The sequence below is a fragment of the Anticarsia gemmatalis genome, chromosome 8 (assembly GCF_050436995.1).
Source record: "Anticarsia gemmatalis isolate Benzon Research Colony breed Stoneville strain chromosome 8, ilAntGemm2 primary, whole genome shotgun sequence".
NCBI classification, from domain to species: domain Eukaryota; kingdom Metazoa; phylum Arthropoda; class Insecta; order Lepidoptera; family Erebidae; genus Anticarsia; species Anticarsia gemmatalis.
The window spans coordinates 12,936,853-12,950,408 of record NC_134752.1 but is presented as its reverse complement, the minus strand read 5'-3'; the positions used below and the strand labels follow the sequence as shown (position 1 = coordinate 12,950,408).

General features: G+C 35.9%; 1 protein-coding gene across 2 annotated transcripts in view; it reads left to right on the top strand.

Annotated features, from left to right (window-relative positions):
• Positions 1–4,052: 4,052 nt before the first annotated feature.
• Positions 4,053–13,556, top strand: part of LOC142975134 (uncharacterized) — a 121,543-nt gene continuing 112,039 nt past the window's right edge. For both annotated transcript variants that reach the window (XM_076117829.1, XM_076117828.1), the window contains exon 1: positions 4,053–4,777. The gene's annotated coding sequence lies outside the window, so the exon portion shown is untranslated. The remainder of the gene's footprint in view (positions 4,778–13,556) is intronic.

Here is a 13,556-nt window from a genome sequence, read left to right as displayed (position 1 = left end):
CTAAAGCAGTAACATTTAGTACATGAAGTAACTTGTGTAAATAACTTAAAGTTGGAAAGTGTTCAAGTGTTTGCGCTAAGTTTTCCGAGTGCTGTGTGTATTTACTGTCACACTACATGTTGCTACTGCGTAACTGTTACTGTATTGTATCCAATTATGTATGTGGATGAAGAGTTGAACAACATATGCGTAGAGATGGATAAGTCGTGGTTCGTAGCATGTCTTTAAACGACAAAATGAAAAGAATCCTTTGCTAAATGGCAAAAAAGCTTGAAATCTAACCCTCTTCATAAAAAACATATGAAGTTATGAAAGGCTTATAAAGAGTTTTGTTTCTTTCACTTCTTAGCGAAATGAAAAAGAGAAAACATATTATAGTAGTTTTTTAACTAAAATAGGTTTATAGTGTGTTTATGAATAAGAGGGTAATTGTTTTATTAAAATTAGATAGAAGAATATTAAGATACATACATTAAATCACGTCTTCTTCACGTAGGGTAGACAAAGACCAAAGAGCGCCACTTGGTACGATCCTTTCAAACTTCCTTTGCTTCATTCACATCCATCCATAGCCACATCTTCTTAAACAGGACCGCCGGTTACGAGTACTACGCACCAGAACTACGCAACTAAAACTCAGAAAACGAATGATTATGGTTATCTTAGTTCGCAGACGATGAGAGAGGGGAGAGGGGGAGTCCGGGAGACTTGCCCAGGTGGGAGAGTTGAACCACATTTAAATATTCGATTTAAATTACGCGCTAATGAAACGTAATTTCGGTCATTGGTAGCACGTGTGTGACCATTGACAACCATTATTTAATAATAAAACTTAACCAAGAATTAAGGGTCGAAAAAGAGACGTATACAGCTTTATATAATTGCTAGCTTTTGCCCTCGACACCGTCCGCGTAGTTTGTCAATTAGGACAGAATTTTCATACAAACTTTTATCCCCTATTTTATCCCCTTGGGGGTAGAATTGATCACAATTCTCCTAGTGGATGCCTACGTCATAGCATCTAGTGGTTGTGCGTTGATAGATCACTATGTCAGTCACCTTTGAGTTATACATATTTAGATTGGAGAAGCCAGCAAAAACTAATGCGTAAATACAATGCAGAAGTGCAATACGACCCACGTGTATGGTTTTAAGAGGTGATTTCCGGTGATGCAACCGGTTGCACGGCCGGTTTTAATTTAGTCGCGGTCACCCCTGCACAGGGGATGATAACCCTGTATGCGTGGAACCGGTTCATACCGGTTTTATAGGAATATTAAGTTATCAAATCGCCTTTTAAGGTTTGCATAGATATTAGATAATGACGCGAATCTTATTAATATTATAAAGGCGAAAGTTTGGACGTTCAGATGAATGTTTGTTAATAAATTACGACAAATCTCCTGAACGGATTTTGATGAAATTTAGTACACTGATGATTTTAAACCCTGAACTAAAACTGCTACTTTTTTCCCCAGAAGATCTTTTCAAGTGGACGAAATCGCGTTCAGAAACTAGTACTTCTCTATAGTAAGTATACGTTATAAGCAGAAGTGCACTAGATGAGTAAGCAGTACTTACTATGCCCATCAATTGCCAAGTTACTATATATTGCAAATACGCTAGCTCTTTATTGTTGCAAATCAAAATCAAACCGCAAAATAGTAGTTTTGTAACATTTTCAATAAAGTCATGTAACATCACTACAGTAATACAAATAAATTATTCTTTCGATCAATATTACAAGGTAAAAAGTTCTATCATTGTAATGAAAACTTTTTATGAAACTTTGTAGGAGTTGTACTTCCTCAATCACGCGGGAAAGTCAATCTGTTCGCTACCACAGACGACATACCTAGAATGTTTATTATCTGTGGTCTACAAATCATCGCAAATACGGTTGGCGCACGCGACGAGTGAAGCTGGCTTCCGTAGGATTTCTATAACTGCATAAAACTATTGATATGGGTAAAGATATTTCTACGCACCTGAACTTCGCAACTAAAGACCGAAATAACGTCTGATTATGATTTGACTGCCTACGTGGCGTAGTGGTTTAGGTCGCCACGCCGCTACCATTGCGTCGGGAGGTCGTGGGTTCGATTACTATATTTGTGCGATCGATTAATGATCTTACCCCCTAATAAAGAACAACCAGTGAAATTATGAAGTACCCTAATTCAGCAACTTTTAGCGATATAATATTTTAATAATATTGGTTTTGACTTTCATTTTCCAGATTGAGGAATAAGATTACGAGTTTAGCTGACTTAAGCTCTACAAGTCTACATTTGTGCTTGCTGCCTTTTTAAAGTAGAGTGATTCTACCTTTCGGAGAGCGAAAATCTGGGCAACAATTTCTTTAAACCAGGGTCAAACACTTCACCAGATGCTAAATCCAAAGCTGTTTTGGCCAACTTTGACTCTTACGCAAAACTTAACTTAATTCACAAATTAAGTACACGCTAAAGAAGAAGAAGAAATCATGTTTGCTTTCGTATGATTTAAGTTTTTACGATACGATTATTACGATAGGACGAGTTTAATGCTCTTCAACAAAACTATGCCAAAATTCCAGGCTTCTTCTGAGAATTAACAGAAAAACCCACAAACACTTTACCTGACCCGGGGAATCCAGGAATTGGATAGTTAATCAAACAATATAATTCACTGTGAAAATGGTACAAGCTCTACAAATATTCATGAGTTACTCCAAAGACCGTTTGTTTGCAAACCTTTAGTTACGGTTTAAAATACCGATACACATAACACCGATACTTCATTAATAGATTCCAATCCAAACCAGTTTCAACCCAACTAATTAAAAAAGTTTAATTTCCAAAAAAAATTGATCACATCTCCCTTACGAGGTCAAGGGGAACAATATATTTATATTCGTCTCTTTCACACAACCGTGATACAGAACCCGCCGCAACTTGATATGGCAATAAATAAAATAAATCGTGCTAGCTCTTTCTAGCGTGTAGAGTTTGGTATAGCTCCGTCCCATTCGTTCCCGAGTCTATCCGACGTCGTGTAAGTTCGTTTATCGCTCTTCAAATAAGTTTAGAAGTTCCCTTCTAACCTTGAAGGTTGGAATTCTCGGGCGAAATATACTTTGCCTACCTGATCGTTCGGAAACTATGAAATTATATTTGAATCCTAAGGTGTAGACTGTAGGTGTCATTTTGCTGACTGCACCAAAGAGTTATGTAGCTGGGCTGGACTCTACCGAGTTACATGATAGCTTCAAATTATTTTTTTAAAACTTGGAACTGATAAAGTTGTTTACAAAGGTTGCTATCAAATCATTGTCTATGTACCTTTACTGTGTACACACTCGTAAAGCTCGGTTTATTGCCGTAAGTCCTAAGTTTTTGAGTCTTTTGAATAGGATTCTTATTTGTTACATCTTGATAACCATGTACTAAATTCTTTTGTATTCGGAGCAAACGATTTCATACAATTTGGTCCCCTCCAGGATGGGGTCCGAAAATATAATGAATGCCAAAAAATACTGTCATTTTGACATGTTGTGGTTCTTTGTACTTTAATAGTGAGAAGACACTAAGTGAGATTTTAGTGAGAGGTTACGGTTTTTTTCGGACTTCTGTTTAATTCGTTTGCATTGCTAATTCTAAATTACTTAGACATAGAGTCTACTAACTATTACTTTACAAGTCGTTAATAGCAAAACGTGTTATTGGATGTTTATTTAAGAGGCTATAACTTATTATTAACTTCCTACACGGTGCCACTATGATGTTTAATCCTTTCTGTAGGATTACCTTACAGCGTAGGCGTATACTTAGGTTCAACGATTTTGAAATTTCAGCGAAACCTTATACTCTAAGTTTAGAAAGACCGTTGCCTCGTACGAAGAATGGCGGAATCCTTACAATGCAGGTTGTATACAAAACTTGTTTGACCAGAATTGAGAAAAAAAGTGGCGGGCAAGTTCGCCTACAATAGCATTCCGCGCTGGCTCGGGCCCGCCTGCGCCCCGCCCCCCGCCTTGCCCCGCGCCCCGCGCCGACGCCGCCAGTCCGCGACCGAGCGCGACCGCGTGCGCTCTGCAGCTACTACTAAAATGTGCTCACTAAACAATCACCATCATAAACAAAACAATTATTGTGATTTCTAACTTCTACATACTCTTCATCGTACCATGTGATACCTTCCCCGATTTATTTGGGAACCGGTTGCGAATAAATAATAACATCAACGTTATTTTTACATCCCAACTGATACAAGGCATGCATTAAAGGATAGTGAAACCGGTAATCTGTGTTGTGAAAAAGTTGTGTGGTGTGTAATTACGGTTGTCCTAATCCGGTTGTTATCGATTTCTTGACGTCACTACTCCCGAACAGCTGTTTTGGGGATGCGGAAGCGGTTCACTGCCCGACCGTAGTTGTTTTACTTTTTCTTTCTGACGAGAGTTCCAAGTGCCGAAGTTCGAAATATTATCGAAAAATACTTTCAAAAATAAAATAAACACGATTTACTGTAAAGTGACTTATTAAAAAAAAAACTTGTGAGTTTACAATACTCTCTACCAGAATTTTGTGTTTTAGTGAGTGTTGAAAAAATATTGTGGATCTATAAGTTCGTGTTTTTGATATTTTAAATTAAAAATAAATAAATTGCATTTTGAACGATTACTGTGCATCGCGATCAGTGCACCGTGCTTGTGGTGTAGTTCAAAATTCGGTGTAAAATTGTGGTTTTTAAATTGGATTTTCTTGGAGGATTTGGATTGAGTCCTGTTTATAAGGTAAGAATGATTTTTTACTAATATTTCTCAGTGTTTGTGTGTTAAAAATGCGTTACAAGTAGCGGCAGTCGCTCGCATGGCGCAGCGTTGCCCGTTAGGCCTAATCGTGCACCCGCGAACGCTCAGATGCGTTTCCGTAAACTTTTACAACGAACTGTTCTACAACATATTTAATCAAATAAGTGAATAAATCATTTAATTTAGTTAAATAGTTTCGCTAGTTTGATATTCCGGACAAACTCGGAGCTACAAAGTTGGAAACAGAATTAGAATCGAGTCGCAAGTTTGTGTAAAGTAAAGGACGTTGTTTTGAAAATATATTATACTTTCTCGGTGTAAATATAGCTCAGTGAGGCGTATTTAGTCTAGTGGACAATGTAGTGTAGTATTTTAATCATAATAAATAATGTAAGTTACGTCGTAGAGTTACAGATTAGTGTTTGGACAGAGAACATTAGTAATAGGTGTGACGTCATTAGCTGGTGATATAGTCTGTGGCGCATGAGTAACCCTGGTAGACACTGGAACCTTGCCAGCCGGTAGAAATAGCCAACGTCAGCTTCGGTAGACAAGGCTGGTGAAGTATTTTTGGAAAATGCCAGCCAAAGTTGTTTTAGGAATACGAGACTTACAAAGTAAGCTAGGGTGGATATTCAATAGCCAGTACCTACTTCCTACGTCAGAAATAAACTTTATGTAATTTAGCAGAAATCGTAATTGTTGATAACTTCGGAGGATTCGCAGAATTACGAGTTATATAGCAGTTATAATGTCGTCATCATAAAAACGGGCGCAATAAATAACTCTATCGTTAATAACTTTTTATTGGACTATATTTTTAAACATAACTTGCCACTTAACGCCATAGCGCTTTCCCTTTGAAGAAATACAAGTGAAACTCAAACTTAAAACTTAACAAAATATCTAGATATGGTTTCTGTCTTAAGCTTCCTTACCTGGAAGATATTAAACAAATAACAACCCACAGTTTTCATTTGCAGAAGAAGTATGAAATACTTGTATTCTGTAGTGTAAATAAATCGGTGTGTCGGAACCTAGTTACTTCTTTCTTTTAAATAGTTACCGGCTTGTCTAACGAGCCGGTATCCAGTTTTATCTTGCTTCCTAAAACATGAAGAGTATTGGAATCTCCATTAGATACGCTCAGTTCTACCTAGCAGCAGCTATTTTACTAACTTTTATGCTCTGATGATGATTGCAACAGGCTATCTTTAAAGAAGTGAAAATACCTACATTATCATATTGAAATAACTTGCAGAAATATCTGGTATAAATGTTGAAAAGAACACCGTTTTAATTTAAGTACTTGGCAATTAATTATTGTGAGGCAGACAAAAATACGTAATATAAGTAAAAAGAAAACAAATGTGACACCAGGTAGACTACTAAATTATACAAAAGAAGGAAAATGAATACCTACGTACAGAAGGAAAAAGAAATGCACGCTAAAAGGCTATAAATAAACATTCTAACGTGACTAATGTGGTTTCATTATTGCCTGAAAACAATTCTAGAATATCCACTTGAAATAGGCACTGTAGTCATGTAAGTTTCAATTGCGTTTCGCTAAAATATTTTCCTGTATCGCAGTCTCGATACTATCGAGTTAGTGTCAATGTTTGACATTTAAATTTCTCTGGTCTCTGTCTATCCCTATGTGAAGAAAGCGTGATTTTATGTATGTGAAAGTAAGATAGCTATATTCGCCACAATAATTCTTTAAATGACGATGGTCACTTGAAAATAGTCTCTGTTTTAGTAGAGAGTGTTTGCAATCATCTCTACGTCACTTTTTCGATACAATAGAAAATTTGACATTTGGACGATACTAAGCAAAAAATATTTTGGGTAACGATGGAGGTAAAGAAATAAATTACAAACTTCACAAATGACGGTTGTGATTTATTTACTTGTTACCTTAGCTTAATTACAACCTTTTTGTAATACCTACTTGCTTGGTATTTAACCTTTAATGTATCGAATGCATTGTTTTTCCTCTTCACTCTGTTTCACTCACACAAACCGAATATGAAATGATTTATAAATAATTCTGTCACCGCCTCGAAATATATTTTCATTTCTTAATTTGGAAGTTGTTAAACACATCCGGAGATTTTGTGAAACAAATAGAGACGAAACTTTATAAAAGAAAGCTTTTTTGTACTTGTTTTTTTGAAGGAAGAAAGTTGCTGGAAATAAAATCATTTGTATTGCCGTAGACTTTAATAACCGTTGACTTATGGATAAAAATAGACTATGGCATAAACCAATGCATATTTTAATCACAAAATTATTCGTCCAATCAAACCTGTACTAGGTTTCATAGTCTGGATTAACGGGAATCTAATACACTTCAAGCTATACGGAGACAACGTTGTCTATACCAACTTTTTCAAGCTACAAAAACAAATGACATTCATTCTGTGACAGAATAAACAATCACAACTTTAGACTTATTTTATGAAAGAACAAGAACAAAAAAGTGTCAGAAATATACTTGATATTTACTCTTAAACTTGAAGAGTAAGAACTCGCGGGAGGTCCGCTAATCGCTGACAGGAAGTATAGAACAAACAGACAGTAGACGACTAACAATCTTAAAAGGCCGTTGTGCAGCAAATTGGGAAAGATTTGGTTTAAAGTTAGATAATGCTTGTATTGAGTTGTGGAAGTTTTACCGCTTCTTTTGGTTGTTCTTTTCGAAGGCAGGTTTTCCATCAACTAAACGCTTCTAAACTCTTGCTTTTAAATGCAATCATGGAGGTTATTCAGATGAAAACTCTGCTATACTCCTATCATCTGTTTCTTTAAAGTTACCTGTATAATCTGCAATAAAATTGGTATCATTTCCGTGCCTGCTTCCATTGATGCCAGTCAGCAATGTTCTATGCCACTCCTGACTTGGTCTTTTCAATAAGACAAACTAGATAATGTGTGTGTGAGCAATTTGGTGCTCCTTGATATTATTACTCCTTATTCTATTGAGGGTTCTTCACTATGATGATTATCATGATAATTAACTTGATGATATTTAGTAGCCTAGAGTTTGGTAACGTGACCGTTATATGGCAAAAGACTCGCTCCCTATTACATGGAACTATAACATCAGAGTTCAAACACTTTCTACCAGCACCTTCGAGTATAACAGACGTGATGTTGTGTAAGTATTGCATACACGATATTTCAAAGGCTAAGGCGAAAATATTTTATAAAAATGGTAATTTTATAAAAACAGTATTTGCTCTTCTTAGAGTACTATTGAGCACGGAGTATAGTATAAGTTTTTCATTACAAAGTCCCTTCGTGTGTGGGTGTAAAGTTTTAGAGCCGTCACGCGAACGTCTGTGGTGGTCGCTATTAGTAATCAAACTATCGCTTGACTAGAAAAAGTAAATTATGTTATAAAATGTAATAAGACATGCGATGCTTGCCCGAGGTCGAAAATCGTGAGTAATGACAGCATGAACAAAGAAAACTGTAGACAGAACCATCGAGCCTAACTGACAAGAAAATTCTAACATTATATGACTAGCGGTCCGTCAGTTAAAACAGTTATTTTACAAAAAATCCTCTACATCTTTTACACATAAACCTTACTCTTCAATTACTCTATCTATTAAACAAAACCGCATCCAAATCCGTTGCGTAGTTTTCTAAATATCAATGTACATATGTACATACAGACATAGGGACAGACGCGGGAAGCGACTTGTATATTATGTAGTGAAGCTTAGAATCAATGAGGACTTGGTAGTCAAATTGGTAAGCCTGGATATCTTCTACGCTGGATTCATACTCCAGCCACTTAGGATAGCTATGGTCTATTGTATAAGTGTTGCTGATTATCGATATGAAGCCATGCTTGCTAACAATGTGCATTCATTGTGAGAGCAATGGTACAATCAACATCAGCGTAAGAGGAATTCGAAGTTAATACTCGTAATAACTGTATAAGGAACCACAACGTCCTTTTTCGAAATTAAAGTCTCGCATAAACTTTTTCCACTTTTCCGAAGAGCATTTGCTCATAATTTTTTTATCCTTATTTACCCAATTTAACGGCAAAAAGACTTGCTTATCTGAACGGAAGGACCTAACCAATATTAATACAAAAACTTAAAGCAAGCTCTTACAATCTTTATCACGTCTAGGAAAGTTGAACTGGTCTTAGCACAGCCGAAGTGCGGCAGTCACGTTAAATCGATACTTCTTAATTTCCTCTAGTCGCCGACCCCAGACTAACCCAAGACTTTTCCTTAATTCTGCAGGAAGTTGACAAATAGAAAAAACCTTTAACGTCTCGATCTAAGTCTAGAGTAGCCGAGGGCAATACACAACTAAGACCGTCTCCTTTCGTCCTCTTTTTCTTATCTTCAATTATGTGTCGGATCTCTCGCTCGCACGATGGGAAAAACTTGGTTAACTTAGTTTTTAATTTTGTTTCTTTTTTGCGATTTAGAGTTCTTTTTTTGTGTGAATGCAAAAGTTCTTTATTTTTCAAATGTCAGTGTTCGTATTTTATATTATTTGAATAATCCTTACACATACATATTTTGATCTACACACAAATAGAAATAATCAGCTTTCAAATTTGGAATATTTCGCATACGCACTCACGCATGTTAATAGACACACACATACGCACAGTAACTATACAATATACATGCACAGATTTGTACCCCTATATGAACGTGCCGTGCTTTTGTGGGTAGTAGAAATTGTACGAGGTTTCTAAGGAGGCAGCCAGACTTAATGTAGCTATATGTATGTATGGAAGTTGTGTGTATACGTAGATATGCCGTATTTGTTTGCCGTAGTTTGATAAGCTCACCAATATTTGTGTACCTTGACTTCAGGATTCATTTAAACAAGACTGGATTTCCTTTGATTGTTCAGTGTTTAGTCTGTCTTCCAATTTTTTGGGTTTTTACCTTTTCCCCGAAAAACAAGATTTCTAAGAATGACTTAAGTAGTTGACTGTTTTTGTGAGATTTGGTTCTATAAAAAACTCTACATTCACTTTATATAAGTAAACATAATAAAGTTGATTTTACTGTTAATGTGACTACTTAAGAATATAATGATTTATGTACAGTTATGAACATAAATGTCTATTCTGCTGTTGTATTAAAAAATCGCAGAAAATACTTATGAAATTTTATTTGGTAACAAAAATACAGACCGTAAAAATTAGTTACAAAAACTGCTACTTACACTGAACTTACTAACATATTATATTATACTCGTGACTGTAATACTTTAAAAGCAACTTTAATTTAAAAAATCTCTAGATAACATCATCTCTACGAAACAAGTTCCGTTCATCTCAGTAGCTCTACGCGAGAGCAAAATTGTACCAGGGGAGCAGCGATCAGTAGGAGATTGCGTGAGATACGACACAGCTGATAATTTTCCCTCCCTAGTCGAAGCGGCGATTGCCAGTAAATCGCACTCGTTCACTTGCCGCTCCCCTTTGCGTCGTTTTGAACCCCTGAGTCAGATGACCGAATACCGAATTCCTACGTAATGAAACTGATAAATCTTTGCAACTAATTGCGTGTCCGCTGCAGACGCGCTAAATAATGATAGACACAGATTCGTATATGAGAAAAAAAACTGTCTATGATTCTTTAAGTAATGCATTTTTCAGCCAAATATTTTTTCTATAGTATTTTGAAATTACACATTAATTAGGTTTAGCGACATTAACATCTTACAAACGTCTGCAGTCTTCAACCCGCACTTCGCCAAAGTAGAAAACTCATAGCCTACGCTCTTAGCACTAGGACAGTAGCAGATACAATAATTATTTATTGTTTTTTTATATTCATGCTCAATAAAATAAAAAAATTAAATCAGTTGTATCCTTACCGATATCAGATGAGAACTGACGTTCACATATAGTTCTAACTATAGTCTCGTAGCCGAAACAAGTCGTTATTCCTTCCCATAATATTTATCGACGCTGACAGAACAGTCAGTTAGCGATTTGAAAGGCTACCGTACAAATCAATCCGACTATGCGATTAAGAAACATTGAAAAATTTACTTCACTCGTGAAAATAAAATGTACATATAACCGGTATTTTAGCTGGATGCCTTTACATCATTACCTTTTTGAATTTTGTAAAAATAATTATTAAATTCATTTTAAAATCCTTCTTACACAAAATTCAGAAAGGAAATTATTAAGGTTTCTCTCTGAAGACAGAAACAAATTACAGATCATATAAACTACAATCAATAATACTGACGTAAAATCGTATAATATCCAGTTTAAATATCGTTACAGTGTCTAGTGTCTACCGTGTCAGTCTGTATTATTGACTATCTTAAGTATCAGCATTTGACGAAAAGTATAAATAATTTGATTTTTATCCTACTATACAGTGATTTTCTAAGGCTGATTCTATCGGCTAGCGAACGTTTAAAATGATTTGAAGAAAATAGTTCTAACTCATTGGGCTGATCGGTATTTCTGCATTCAAAATATATCGATAGAGCTAGGAAATCGCTCCACTAGTGTGACGGTAGAGGCGCCGTGACCACCTAATCACTGTGCTATCCGCATCGTCAGAATTTGCAATATTACGCATGAGTAAGATACCATTACTCGGTCCCGGGAGATATCCTCTAAGCCGCTTCGAAACCCACGCTGACGTCATCACAGGACCCTAATAGAGGGTTCTACGTCGCATATATGAATCACGCAGAAAACTAACAAAAGAATAGCCAGTGTCACAAAAGTCTTGTCGCGGACGATAAGACTGTCAAATAAACTTCTTGTCACGGGCGACAAGACAACATACATCATTGTTTTCTCTTTTGAAAATGACGTTTATTTACTGCACAGACCGTTCCGAATTGTCAAATCAACGTTGGCGTGCCACGTTACCTATTAAAGAAATACATATCATACATGTTTTTTGTCAATTTATCGTGACTTCCTACGATGTTTTTTGTGATTTTCCATTAGTGCACAACACTGACAATATTGTGGTAATCAGGCATGAATTCCTGGCGTGATAAGGAGTCGCTATCTACGTTACTAGTTCCGCTACGGTAGCCATCTTTTTATCTACATTGCGTTTTTACAGCCTTTTGCAAAGGATGACCACGCAAAACGGTTCTTATTATTGCTTTTTAGGCTTTATTGTTAACTGTAGAATATTGTAATCTGAATGTGTGTTACTTACTTCCTATAAGAAATAAGTTCGCAATGTGGTTTAACAAACTAAGCTTTAAAATAACGATTATATATAACAGCTTCAGTTTTTTTTTTATAGAAAAGATACTATAAATTTCTGCACCTTATTGCTCCAACATACGTGGTAGAAAAAACACCTGCTATCCGAACAGATTTATTTTAATTTTATACAATTTTCTAATTACGACCGCACGCACACAAACGCATAATGCATATCAAAAAAACACAAAAAATAAAACTGTCATCTCAAATTTAAAATAATCCAATCGGCAACTCCATACGCACATACACAAATGCACTTTTTCACTACATACAAGTAAGGTACAATATGAATCGTTGTACAATGAAGAAAAAAACTGTTCTGTATCGAAGGCACCTGATATTGAAAGGCTTTTCAGATTACGTTTTTGTTTCGCTCCGTTGATTTGACGTTGATCGGTAAAAGAAAAAATAGTGTATTGTAACTAGACACTATGTTAGGCCTCTTTTCTGTAATATTTTACAAGTGATTTTTATTAGCAAACATGACTTTCGAAAGGTACTAACTGTTATTCTATCAGCGCTGTAGTTGCGAGTTTCTTTATCGAGAGACAAAACACAAAACGCTGCTAATAGAAATCAATAATATTTGATGTAGATTTTCTCTATTTGTTCAGGAAAAGGGACTGTTACCATAGTTTCAAATGAAACGAGACGTGCATTAGTTACCCTTTCTTCATAAAACTTTATTGTCTTCCTGCCCATACAAGAGTAAAAGAAAATAATACAGTGGTATAAACCATTCACCACCCACGCAGGAGGTTACTTTTCAAACTCAAAGCACACCACCAGTTTTCCAAGTCTATTAAACAAAGAAACAAGACTATTAAACGTAAAAAAAAACAAACCGATATAATTTTCTTCAATTTTAATTAAAAACAAGCTTATTTCCATGACTGTGTCTGCTTCCTAAAATAAGTAACTAGCTATAATTTTACTTTCTTTCCTAGGACAAAACTTATAGCCCCAAATCTGCTCATTTTCGCATGAAGGAAAACAAAAAACACTATCTTTATAAAGATCAATGGCATTAAATGGTCTACTAAGGTCACCACTAAATCGGCACCACAGATTACTTACGATCAACCAGCTACCAGCAAAAATAGCTCTTTCATTCTCAACTAAAAATCAAACACTCCATGTGATCGAAAGTTGGTAATCACTCACGAGGTATTCTACACTCCCCATATTTATCAATCCCCTTACCTACGGTAGACTCTGTAACCATGGTTCGAGATTATGAGTCACAACCCCTCAAGGCTTGTCAAAGTTGAAATTCCACTCATCTACCCCGCTGTTTCTGTTTTAATATGCGGTAAGAAAAGTGCATTTGCTTGTTCAGTTATCGATCAAGTTCTAGTCAAACTTAGAAGGCTTACATACAGTGACAATGAAATTGTGCATCTTGTATATACTTGAAATCGGTTTTTTTAGATCTTTGTGTTTCTGGGACCCTGGTACCTTCAGGAACTCACAGCCAGTTGCGTTCATTAGTCAGTTATATACAGTAGC